The sequence below is a fragment of the Arvicanthis niloticus genome, chromosome 4 (genome assembly GCF_011762505.2).
Source record: "Arvicanthis niloticus isolate mArvNil1 chromosome 4, mArvNil1.pat.X, whole genome shotgun sequence".
In the NCBI taxonomy this organism is placed as follows: domain Eukaryota; kingdom Metazoa; phylum Chordata; class Mammalia; order Rodentia; family Muridae; genus Arvicanthis; species Arvicanthis niloticus.
Window position 1 is genome coordinate 89,151,964 of NC_047661.1, and position 13,276 is coordinate 89,165,239.

General features: G+C 42.2%; 1 protein-coding gene across 7 annotated transcripts in view; it reads right to left on the bottom strand.

Annotated features, from left to right (window-relative positions):
• The window catches only part of Ntng1 (netrin G1), a 337,637-nt gene extending 333,226 nt beyond the window's left edge, over positions 1 to 4,411 (bottom strand). The window contains exon 1 of one of the 7 annotated variants that reach the window (XM_076933155.1): positions 2,734 to 4,411. The gene's annotated coding sequence lies outside the window, so the exon portion shown is untranslated. The remainder of the gene's footprint in view (positions 1 to 2,733) is intronic. The other 6 variants (XM_076933156.1, XM_034501099.2, XM_076933157.1 and 3 more) reach the window with 6 other exon arrangements.
• Between the last annotated feature and the right edge of the window lie 8,865 nt (positions 4,412 to 13,276).

Below are 13,276 nucleotides of genomic sequence, written 5' to 3' on the forward strand. Positions count from 1 at the left end.
ATGATGGAAGTCACTACATATTTTCTAGGATGTTTGTGGAGGGGTAATACGTAAAAATTACTTCAGAATCCAATAAACCTATAAGAAGCCTGGCATTCCACTGTCATGTGAACGATAGATCCTTCCTTCTAATATAGGGAAGTTCAGAAATACAAGCTTCCACATTCGCAGCTGAAAAATTCTACACCCACTTGAAGTTCGAAACAGAACTCCAGATTCTAAAATTAAAAACACTTTCTGAAAATATGTTAAAGCACTTACTTCCCTGTAACACAACATAATTCACACACACACACACACACACACACACACACGTGCACTTTTCAGTCCGAACATCTCCTTCCTTTCTTAAGTCATATGAGATTTTATTTCCTTCCCAGTGACTTGAGTCTTCTGTCACTCAGAAATGCTCTTCAAATTCTTACCTACAATATCTACCAGCTAAATGCACACTGATTTAATTGTTTAGGCACACTGTCTGGCGTTTTGCAAAATAATAAGGGGAGCTAAAAGAGAGATTTGCTCCCAGTGGTTGATATATGAAGGAATCTTCAATGTGCACTAGCTGCCTCCTAAAACAAAAACAAAACAAAAAAAAGCACAAACATAAAACAAAACAAAGCAGAATACTAGCCTGAATCATTTGAACCCATGCCCAGTGAAAGCAGACAAAACAAAACTCTAATAGGAACACAGTCGTATGTGCAAACAAAATAGTTCCTTTTAAAATAAGTATGATGATTCCCCTTAAATACAAACTACAAGAAATGCCAATACATTAAAAGCCAAATACATAAAATACTTCACGCTCTCTTGTTGGTATTTAGTGATGAAAGATATCTCATGTCGTGGATGGTATCTAGAAGGGAAAACATCTCCCTTGTTAAGTGGAACAGCATGACATGAGAGTTGCCTGATGTATTATTTCTTCTTTGCACCCCGATTCCCTTGCAAGGATCCAGGTATTAATGAAAGACTAAAAGTTTCTTATGTTTAAAAATAGTCCTGGACAGTTGCTGAGCCAATTTCCCTCTGCCAAAGAGAAAAGCCGGTGGGTAGGGCATTGAAAGAGACAAAGTACAAAATACTTGCAGACCGCCTGGCTGCTTAGAGGTACTTTACTCGTCAAGAACCACGCAGCTCACAAAACTTTCTAGCAAGCTTAATCACTATGTATATTTGAACAAATGATTTTGAGGGAAACGTCTTTCTTTCCTTTCTTTTTTTTTTTTTTTTTCTAAGATAGGAAAACTTTTAGTATTTTCAGTCATCAAACGAGGCCTGATTTTCAGAGCAAAGCGGCTGCCAGATTCACCATATGTTTAGTGGAATTCTGAGTCTTGCTCAGAATTTTCCACTGCGAAGGGTGATAAGTTGCTTGATTATTCCTTAGGTAAGAAAATGGGCGCAAAAGAGACAGCTAGAGGACCTAGTATCTAAAAGTCTACACCTGGCACAACTGTAGGGACTCTGTCTGCCTGACGCTTTTTCAAATCTGCTTTAAAATCCACCATACACACCACCACCTCCCTCCACCCCACCCCCAAGGATTTTCTTTCCACGCCCTTACATGGACAGCTACTCTTAGGGGATTTCAGGAGAAAGTAGGGGTGGGGGGTGGGGGGAGGTCCCTGGATGAGGTTACCAAAATAAACAGCAGAGGGCGCAGTTTCTTTTTTAAATCTAAGTTTCTCTCCTATGAATCACTTAATTGGTTATTTTGGGCCCAATAATATTCGGTATTATTTGTATTATATATAGATATCCACAGATCCATAGCAGAGAGAAACTCCATGTCCCTAGTCGAATCTATCAACTGATAATGCGAAATCAGTATGGGAGAAAAAGCTCCCACCAGCTTTCCAACGCTGTCTTTCCCTCCTTCCACGTTCTTCTCTCCCCAGCTGCACGATGTGTGGTAGTAACGCTTTAATCTCGCACCAATAAAGGAGATTAAAAGAGGGACTTCAAAGCTCTCCACAGGGCGAGCAACAAGGCAAGTTTTTATTTATCCCACCCCCCCCCCATGAGAAAACTGGAAAAAGAAAATTTAAATTAAAAAAAGAAAGAAAGAAAAAACAAAAGCTTGTGCGATGCGTGTGGTCAGGTGTGTGTGGGAGAGTTAGCGGCGCGTTGCGGGTGGGTGGGTGGATGGATGGAGGCTAAGGATGCAACAGCCAGCGACCCGGTGCTGGGCGCACGCCTGGGATGCAGTGTGGGTGTGAGCGGCGCGAGCTCGGGAGTGCGCACAGGCTCCGTGCTACCTCCTTAAGGCGCTTTCCAAAGTTCCTCGCCCACCCAGATCTCCCCTCCCGCCCTCGGTGGGCACCGGGGGTTGGCAGAGGGAGGGAGAGATAGCTGGAGGGAGGGAACTGATGGAGAAGAGCCACCCAGAGAGGCGCGGGTCGCTGGAGGAGAGTGGAGCCAGCTGCACTTACCCGGGCCCCCCGCTGACCCTCCGCGGGGCGGGAGCGCAGCCGTCGGCGCGGGGCGGCGGCCCTGCCCAGCTTGGTCCCGCGTGGGGCGGCGACCTTGGCTTCGGGGACCCGCTGGCGGCGCACGGGGTGCGGGTGAAATGGGAACGCGGCGGGTGTGGACCCGAGCCGCTGCCACCGTAGCCCCGGGGTATCCCTCCCCCCCCCACCCCCCGCAAGCGCCCTGTTGGCGGCGGGAAGGAGTCTAGGGCCCCAGACCCCAGAGCACCCGGCGCCCAAAGCCCCCCGCCCCGGTTACCTCGGTCTTTTGCCCCTGGGGCAGCCTTGTCGTGCGTCGCCCCCTCTCGGAGCCCGGACCCTGACGGGGGGGAATTCCTTCCCGTTGACGTCCTCTTCCAAAATGCAAAAGATCAGTGACTTTGACAGGTAGATGAGGGGGAGGGAGATGGGTGGGCGGAGAGGAAGGGAGGATGAGAAAGGTGCCTCTCCCTCCAAAAATACAGTGGGATTAGGAACCAAATCGCCGCCTTCCGAGGTCGGCAGTCCTCTCCGCTCGCAGGCTCCCCGCGCCGCCGCCGCCGCCGCCGTCGCCACTTCTCGCCTTAAACTTTTGCTGTAGATTTTTTTTCTTTCTCTCTCTCTCTCTCTTCTCTGTTTCTATTCCTTTCTTTTCTTTTAAGCTGCAGAACGATTTTTCCCCTCCGGATCCCAGGGGATCAGAACCAGCGGCCGAGCGGCTCTATCCCGCTTGGCACCGCTTTCATTTTATTTTAGATGAAGACGTTAGGTCTTCTTTTTTTTTTCTTTTTTGTCAGAAGCGACATAAATCAGGACAATTAGCCTTGGCGCCAAGAAGATCCTCTCGAAGCAATTTCGCCCCGGTTTTCTTCGCGCATTCCTCCACTCAAGTCAGAAATGTCACTGAACATAGCGTTGATGGCTGCGAGACGCGACGCACCCAAAGTCCGTTTGATGAAATATACATGGCCCCAAGATGCTTCTGGATTGCGGTTCGCGGCTTCCCAGCCCCCGCCCGCGGCTCCCGGCCGGGACCCTGCTCCCAGCCCGCAACCAGCTCTCGGCAAACTTAGGGGCGCGGACGAATTAGAGAGTGAGCGCCAGGGGCCGGCAAAGCGACGAGCGACAGAACAGCCCCGGGAAGCCGCAGCTCTCGGAGGGGTGGCATGTTCTTCTCAGTTAAAAGGAGATCTTCTGCAACTGCCAGCGAGTGGAAGGATTGCAAAAAAACCTTACACTACCTCGAGACCTGGGCGCTCCGAGCGGTCCTAACTCCGTCCCGCTCGCTGCTTCTACTGCTGTTGCTCTGGCCGCCGCTGCCACCGCACAGGGACCTCCGGCTACTGGGACAAGACCACCCTCATCCTTATCTCCCACCTTTGTTGATACTCAGATGCATGGTTGCTACTGGCTCCCCCTCTACCCTCTACTTCTGCCCCCTCCCCTCCGCTCTTGCATTACCTCCCCCCCACACACCCAAGCACACCCTCTTCACCCTAACTGGGAGCACGGTGGGTGGTAATTTTTTTAACTTGAAATTAGTCTGCCTAGCCAGAACTTCCAACCTCTTTGGTATGAAACCTATCCCACTTTAAAAAGTTGAAGTCCAAGTAGGAGCTCTGCATCATCTGCATCCTTGGTTTTCCCGGTTTGACAGACAAAAGCCATCTGGCCCCAGGGATTCCTTCTCCCATTAATAAGTCTCAGACTCTCCTAAGATTCCCCCTAGCTACTTGCTAATGTGAACTGCAAACCAATCCGACTTACATAGGAACGGAGAGATTTTAATTAGAAAAAGAACATTGTAATGAGGAAAAGAAAGATCTCACAAATACATAAGCATTTTAATGGCAGCCCCCAAACCGGGCTTTTCCTATACAGGAAAAAGAATAGGCCATGTAAGAAAGTGGGCATGCATGGGCAGATAAGCTGGTGTCTTGACTAACACGTGATTTGATTTGACAAGCAACCTGTCTCTGTGGTTCAAGGATTTGAGGGAGGAACTGACAAGCAGATGCTTGCTCAGGCTGGCGGGGGGGGGGGGGGGGGGGGGGGGGGGTAAGAGGACAAGCCTCTAGTGTTAGGGAGACTGGGGTGGAGATGGTCACTCAATGTAAAACAAAAGGTCAGAAATGGGTACCTGTGAGCATCAGGTCACTAGCTAAATAACCCAAAATGAAGGCAGGCAACTAAAAGAGGCAGGAACATTTTCCAGCCATGGCTGGGAATGATGTTGGCAGAGAGCATGTGGCCAGAAGGCTACTAAATTGAGGCCTGGAAAGGAAGGGGGACTCCAGACACCAGGACCTGTCCAGAACTTTGGCCTCCCTTCAACACTAGAGAAGACAGGGAATCCTCCCAGTGTTCCTTCCAGGGCTGGAGCCTGCACTTTCTCCTCTCTGTTCCTTTCTCTTTGTTCTTTGACCCTGAAATTTCAAGAAAGGAGTCTTACCCTTGGGGGATGAAGCTGCCAGCAAGCCTGCAGCCATTGCTGGCTCTGCCTCTAGCCTGTTTCCTCCAGGTTCAAAGCATACTGATACTGTGGAAATACTATCTACCCACCAACCCACCCACCCACTAACCCTCCTTCTTGGGACCCAGAGCCCTGTCTTTTCTTGAGGTGCCTCTGCCAGAAGGACTGACACAACATCCACAGTGGTCATCTCATTTCTTACTTACCATGGCCTGGACCCTGGACCACTGAGAGCTATGAATCTTTCTTCTCCTCACTGCCCTTTGCAATCAGGCCAAAAGAGCCCTTTGTGAGTTCTAAGTTTCAACATCAGCTGATGCTTGGAAGTATTTCTCCAGTACAACAAAAACAAATTTATACAGGAAAAAAAGAGAGAGAGAGAGAATTCTTTCCCCAGATACATTGAGATCTTTGAAACATTGGTCACTACAGCTAACCCCTTCCTTCTTTCTGATTCATGCCCCCATTTCAGGATTCTGGGTTCTATTGAGAAGTCTTTTGTGACTTGTAGACATCTCACTACTCTTTGGAGCAGACAACAGCTCCACATAGATCTGCTAGGGAGATGGGGCCATTTCATGTCTTCCATGGAAACAGGAGATCTTTCTTCCAGAGCTGGGTTAGCACTTAACCATGTGCCTGACCTTTGCAGAGACTCAGAAAACAACTAACCGAACACTTAAGTCTGAACTCTGAGGAGCACATCAGACTCCTCAGAGGCTTTTTAAAAACACCTAATTTGGTTCTCCTCCAATCTGGTTTCCTCCTATCCTCCAGTGGGGGTCAAAGTGGACAGTTACGGTTCTCAGCAGTGGTATATGTTCTTTTGATACTCTAAATCGGAACTTTGTGTGGATGCGACAAACCAAAGATGTGTATCTATGAACTAATGCATGCACAAATTAAACTTGTTTTCCTGAATATATCCTTTCACATTCATATGTGCTAAGAGCCAATCAGAAACTTACTTGAGTTATGTCATTGATGGAAAATAATATAGGGCATACTTTACCTTTTCCTTTAACAAGTACACACACACACACACACACACACACACACACACACACACACCTCTATGTATTTAGCTTTCTTTGGGCAGAATGATTTTCTGTTTTTATTTAGCCTTTCAACTCTCCGTTTCCTCTCTTCTTTTGAGGTGACCAGTTTGATCTTTCAGTTGTCTGGTGTTGGCTCCCTGGCTGGTTTCCATACGGCCCACATTCTTCAATTTAGATATCCATTTATTGGTAATCCTGTTAGATCTCTAACTGTTGCTCATTTTTCTAGGTTCTTAGCTTCCCGAAATCACTTTAGAGAGTTGGCAGGGTGTGTGAAGACTTGTAACTCCAGTGTGCCAAACTGCTAGTGATGGCAGATTTGCAGTGTACCTGCTCCAAGAGGACACATGTCTTTTTATAACTACTGTACAGCACCAGCTATAAAGTGGGTATAAGATAAATGTTCATTGCTGGTGTGAACAAATTTTGGCTGTTCTTGGGTTTTACTGAACTTGCTCTGGTAATGGGAATTAATCTCCACCTATATTAAATTAGGACTCAGTTACAGAAATATACAAATCAGGGGAGTCAGGGATTTATGGTGACTGTAAAGGAAATTCCACAGAGTTAGTGGAATAATAATAGTAATAGTAATAATAATAACAATAATTTTCACTTGTCTGGAGGACAAACGAGATTGGAGTACCATAATAATTGGGTTCTACTTAGAGACCCCTTATATGCTTAGATGCCTGGATCTTTGAATTGTCATGTAGTGGGAGGAGGGCTAGTGAGTTCTAGAGTCCCTTTAATTAATGAACTAATTTCATTAATAAGAAGTCTACACTTGTGACCTAGTAACCTCCTCAAAGCCCCACCTTCAAATACCATCCATCACAGGTGGGGATTAGAATTTAAACATGTCATGGGAGTGAACAGAAAAATTCAGTCAGTTACCAGGGGCAAAGTCTATCTGAATAATTATATACTATGTCAAAGTACATAATATAATATATAATAATATATATAATTATAGTTGCTGCTTGTGTCCAGTAAAATTATCTGCGTAGCAGTTATCGAGCCTTTGGCTCTCTCCTGGCTTGCCCATGTGCTCCAGGGCATGTTTTGCTACAGAGCCATTAGCAGTCTCAGTTTGACAGGTTTCAAAGTTCTTTTACCTAAAGTTCTAAATGCTTAAATATTTTGACATTCAAACCTCAAGCAAGCTCTAGACACCTGACCCAAGCTCTATCATTAGGATATGTTGGATATTAGGGTATGGTATTGTCCTGCTGTAGTGTTATGGGTATACCCAAAGAAGTTGTATTTTAAAGCTATACATTGAAAAAACAGTTTCATTTAGTTTCTCTCAGGCTGATGACAGACCTGAGAAGTATCATATAAAAATAAAACAAACTTCACACACTTACAGGGTACTGATGCTGGAACACAAAGACTAAGCAAATGTTAGAAAGCATTCATTGGTGGTTAATGTCTGATGCAAGGAATATAATGCCCAGCAAGTGTGTGCTTTTTAATATATGGCACTGCATACAAGAGCTTGAAAATAATAACATTTATAATTTCAAAAAATATAGCACTGGATTTCCTTTAAGAGAAAGCACAATAACTTAAAAAGGTGGGTTTTAGTTACATATTTCATCAATCATTTCTATTCTAATCTGAGAGCACTAGAAGTGTTTTTAAAGTATCTGTACATTTGTTTACCCTCTCTTATTCATATAAAGACAATAGCAATTATTCCTTAATTAGGATATGACACCAGACATTGTAATTCAACCAGTTAATTTGTTGAGACCAGGACATCCTAAGATGCCACCACCTGCTTTTTGTCCTTTCTTTTTTTGCTCTCTCCCTTTTCTTCTTTCTTGTAATGATTTTTTTCAAGTTTATTTTTCCTCAAAGTACATAAGGTAAGCATGCCACCAGTAGGTATGGATTGTGCTGTGGTCTCTACAAACTAAATAAGATTGTGAGAACTCTTTCATTATGTCTAGTTTGCCGGCTGAAAGCCATTAACCTTTTTTAAAAAAAAAAAAAAAATGAGATCTCATCATTAATTTGATGTATTGGCTGAGAGAATTCATTGTCAAAAGTCAGAAGCTGTGAACATTTTCTCAAAGGAAATCTTCATACTTTCAGCTACTCTACAACAGCAGCAGCAACAACAACAACAACAACAGAAAAGCAGTTCTATATAATCGAGAAAGAAAATGTATAGATGGTAGCTGAATAACTTCTCTTGTCTACTCCAGAGATCTTTCTATCAAACCCATCCTAACAGTAAGTCATTCTATTCAGTGAGCTTTGGGGGAACTCACAGTCAATTGTGGAACATTCCTGGGTATATAACTTAATCACAGTGTTCAGAAATCACCTTGGAAGGAGAGTTGGAGAATTATTAGTGACGTGCGGTGTTAGTGAGATTAGAAATAACTTAAAGAAGGAATCATTGTAACTGGGAAACCAAGAGACTTGTTACATAACCAAAATGGGGTAAAAATACACAGACAACTCTACCTGCCAGTGATCCAGACAAGGATGCAGTGCAGTATTATGCCTTGGTAAGCTGCCACGTAAATATGGAACAGAATGCAATCGTGGACCAGTAACACTTCAGCAAACCACTGCAATGAGAGTATCCGTGATATGGACTGGGACCAAGCAGCTACAAAGGAGAAAGCTGAGATCACAGGGCAGCATCTGGTTGGAGGTGTACTTCATCCAGACACATGTTCCTCGTTTTCTTGATTTCTTCCTTCTGAGTTAAGTTTGAGGTTTACCAGTCTCCAGTCATCCCTCTCACTGCTTTTGGTGCATCTCCATTGCTCCATCTTTTAACCTGAATGGAAGCAGTGGGTGGGAGTTGGCTGCTGGCTGCTGGTGAGTAAGGCCGATTCATGCCAAGTGGCCTTTACTTCATAGTGGGTTGTCTTCTTCCTTTGCTAAGGTTCCCACTGCTGAGAACATGACTAAGTCTCTTAAATCCTGCCTCCATTTGTAAGGCAAAGGAATGAGAGCAGAGGCATTATGAAGCCTTCTTACTTCAATAAGCCAGCAAGACACCCAATTGTCAGTTCTCTGACCTCTGAAATTCTATAGAAAATAACATAAGTATCAAATCCCTATGACCTCATGGAATATATTTCCTGTTCTCCTTACCTGTTCTTATTCTTCTTCTCAGACATGAATTTCACGTCTACTCTGTGCTATAGACTACACTGGAAATAAGATTACTGTGGCAGTCTCTTATGTGGCTTACAACGTGTTTAGTAAAACAAACTTGTGAACAGACAACAGCACATTGCCACAGGAACTGAATAAGAAGCCTGCAAGAAACAAAGGAGCTCTAAGATCCTTCTTGGGAATGCAGGACAAAGCTGGATAGACTGAGTGATTCACGCAGCATACCTCAGAGAATAAATAGTTACCCATTGAACACTCAAAAGAATAAAAGGTTTCATCAAGATCAAGACCCAAGGATAGGAAAGCCAGGAATGTAATCCAGGGAAAATAGTTTTGGGATATCCAAATAGTTTGTGGTGACTGCAGCTTACAACACATAAAGATGGCCATTGTGATGAACACTTGTAATCATTTCAACAACAAAAACCCAAGACAATAACTGATAGTAAGGAAACAAGCCATCTTAGGTCATTTACGTCGAGGCCTATAAATATGGATGCAATTTTCCATTAATGATCTAAAAGTGGAAACTTCATATGCTCCAACCTAACATGACCAAATACTTCCAACTGAGTTCTTAAAAATTTGTATTGAGAACAGAATGATTTTAACCATCGGATAATCTTATTTATCCTATATTTGCTTTCAGAGTGCATCACATGGTTTTTTTTTTTTTTTTTTTTTTTTTTTTTTTTTTTTTTTTTTTTTTTTTTTTTTTTTTTTTTTAAATGTTTTTAAGAGCAGGCAATACGGCTGCCTAGTGGAGTTGTGTACTTAGATTGGTATTAAAATTAGTTGGATTTTCCTGCAAAAGTGGCAGGTACAACGAGGCGACTGAAGGGCAGACTGGGGACTAGGAAGCTAAGGTCCAGGTGTAGCATGTTAGATGATAGACAGTTGAATCATGCATAGACCCAGTCTCCAGTTAAGCCATAGACAAAATGACCAGGTTCTGCCATTCTTCCATGCTTCGCATATTTGTCATTCTAAGTAACTGTGCTTCACTCCAACCTCATATTAAAAACCACTATTAGCCTGCCATTGTGTTGCCTACTTTTAGTGCTAGCACTCAGAGGTAGAGGCAGGCAGATCTCAAAGATTTTGAGGCCAGCCTGGCCTAGAAAATTCCAGACTAGCTAAGGGTGCATAGTGAGACCCTGTTTCAAAAAAGAAAAGAAAACAAAATAAGAAACAGCAATTTCTTAAAATTTAAAAACCTGTTTATTAAAACAAAGGAAGAAAATACTAAAATCCAGAAAATAATGCAAAAAAAAAAAAAAAAAAAAAAAAAAAAAAACCAGAAAGAAAAATAGAACTCATTTGTAGTGGAAGGAAGTAGCAATTAATCAATTAATAATGGTAATCAGTGTTTCTTTAAATCAAAACAGAATTCAAAATTCTTTTCTCTTTTGTAGCAGAAAGTTAATTAGACTCTTACACATTTCTGACCCAAAGGGTTGGGAGCTATACATATTGTCACTGTGGATAAAAACTGAATCATCTTTATATTTTTTTTACCTGCCCTCCACACATACTCCCACTGCCTTCCACATTTACAAACTTGAGGTTTTCTTGATAGCTATGAAAAATGAGACTTTGGAATCACTGGTTGCATCAGCCTGAAGTTATATATGTGCCTACCACCATGAAGGGTGAGTCTGCAATAAGAGTGCTGGGCTGTCAGTTATGGTACAACATCACACACACACACACACACACACACACACACACACACACACGCATACACACAAACACAAACACACAAGCACAGGCACATCCACAGGCATTCACACGAACAGACACACACATAGGCACACATATACACATACACATGCAAACACACACATACACATATGCATACACACATACACAGGCACATGCATACCCCACATACACACAGACACACAGACACACAGACACACAGACACTCACATGTGTTGCTGTTAGGATCTTAAAATAACTCTTACAAACTGATAGGTAAAGAAAGCTAGATGTTCAAGACTCCTTAAGATATTTAGAAGTATAAACATTTAACTCCCAAAAGAAAACTAACAGATAGACATAAGAAGTTTAGCTTGAAATCTCCTAGACAGACAGAGAAAGAGAGACAGAAAGACAGAGAAAAAGATAAACATATTTCAAGAGGACCTTTTTTCCCCAGAAATTCCAACATAATAGAAAAAGCAGAAAACAAAATAGAAGTAAACGAGGAAACTCCAGCCGGTGTTACTGGACTCTCTCACTGTATGACGTTACGTAAGTCATTTTCACTTCTTCACTCTCTCAATGATAAAATGAGGGATTGAGTTTGATGAATCTAAAGCAGTCGCCGGCTCCCTGCCTCTGCAGGACCTTGGTGGCCTGTTACAGAGCAGGTAGCTGAGCTCAGCCCACAGCAACTGAATCAGCATCCACGTGGGTGACTCCTACTGAACCACAATGAAGTTTGGGCAGCTCGAGCTTAAGCTAAGCTTCACACTTTTATATTTTGAGCCTTGCTGTCAGGTTGGGATTAATTTAAATGAAAGCAAGGTAAAAAAGAAATCTAGTTCTCATATTCTTGGATAATAGATAGAATCTCTGATTTTTAAAAGTTGTATATAAATTTCTATATATTAGAATTAAGTGGGATATAAGTTTGATTCCCTGAAAGATTAGTTACAATAAAGGCCAAGGACTTTGAGACCATATTTTTAAGGCATCAAGAAATCAGGCATTTGCTACATAATACAGTTAATTTGTAGCTATGGTCACCGAGGCCCGGTTTCTAGAATATGTGTATTAGCTATAAGCTGCCATAATCTTTCCTAGAAATGTACTCCTATACTAGTAAACACCAGGTCCCTAAAAATTACCAGACGATCCAGTCAGGGGTATTAGAAGCTTTTTGAACATTTCATTCTGGTTAAGGTTTTCAAAATCAGTCAGTAGTTATCAGACTTTTTTTTTACCAGCATTAAATAATGTGTGTATGCCCTTGTACTTAGTTGACTGTTCACAGACTTCCACACAGGTCAGACCCTCAAAGCATTTCACACTAAAACATCAGTTAACTCTTTAGAAGTATGTGTGTATTTAATATGTGTACATTTATAAATATATTTTCAATTATGAAATTAAAGGTATTGTAAAAATGTATATACAGGCAAGTGTCAAAGACCCAGAACTCAAGCACTTGGTGCAAGGCTTTGAAAAGGTACAGCCTTAGTTAACTGGTTAAACTTTCTCAGCCCCATCTTCCTCAGCTGCTAAGCAGAAATAATGGGAACGAAGTGGAGAATCCTGTGAGACTGTCGTGAGGATTAAATGTGATATTTGGTTCAAAAACTTAAAAGATGCTTTGCGAGTATTTGCTATGGTTTATTTGACACATTATGCTACCAAACCTTCTATTAATGCTGACTTTAATCCTGACATGTATTAATTTTCTTAACAAATATTTTAGGTCATCTATTATGCAAACAATGTATCAAGCACTCTGAAAAATAGGTTCATAATATCAGATATAATCTCTACACTAAAGAACTGGTATTTTATGTGAGGACAAATATCACACAGTGTAAGCATGAAACTTACTGAAAACAAATGTTCTCCTATTGGGAGTATTTCCCTGAGGCCTGTGGGACAGGGAATTGGCTGTTCTAGGGTTGAAAAGTAAATCGCAGAAGGAGTTCACCAAGAACCAGGGCAAAATTCAGAGAAGCTGGTGATGGCAAGCCATAGGAGACTACTGTAGGCGAACTTCAGAGTGGTTGCAACTAAAGATTATGTTAGAACATGTATGGCCTACATCTGAAAAATTAAATAAGCAAATAGAACCATTCTTTTTGAATTTTCCAGTGAAGAGGTGGAAATTTATCCAGGAGATAATATAGATGGAATTCCAAATGGAATTCCCATTATTCCTGTTACAGCTGAGGAACTGGGCTGAGAACACTTAAACCAGTAAACCAAGGCTGTACATACCGCTGTTAGGCCATGAGTCAAGACTTTGAACTCTGGTCTTTGACACATGCTAGTATACTAGATAACATTTCACAATAGCTCTCAATGAAACACGTGGAAATATATTTATAAATGTGTACGTAAGATAAATTATCTTTGAATTTTTATGGACGTAATATTCTTAAAGAATCAAAGTAAAG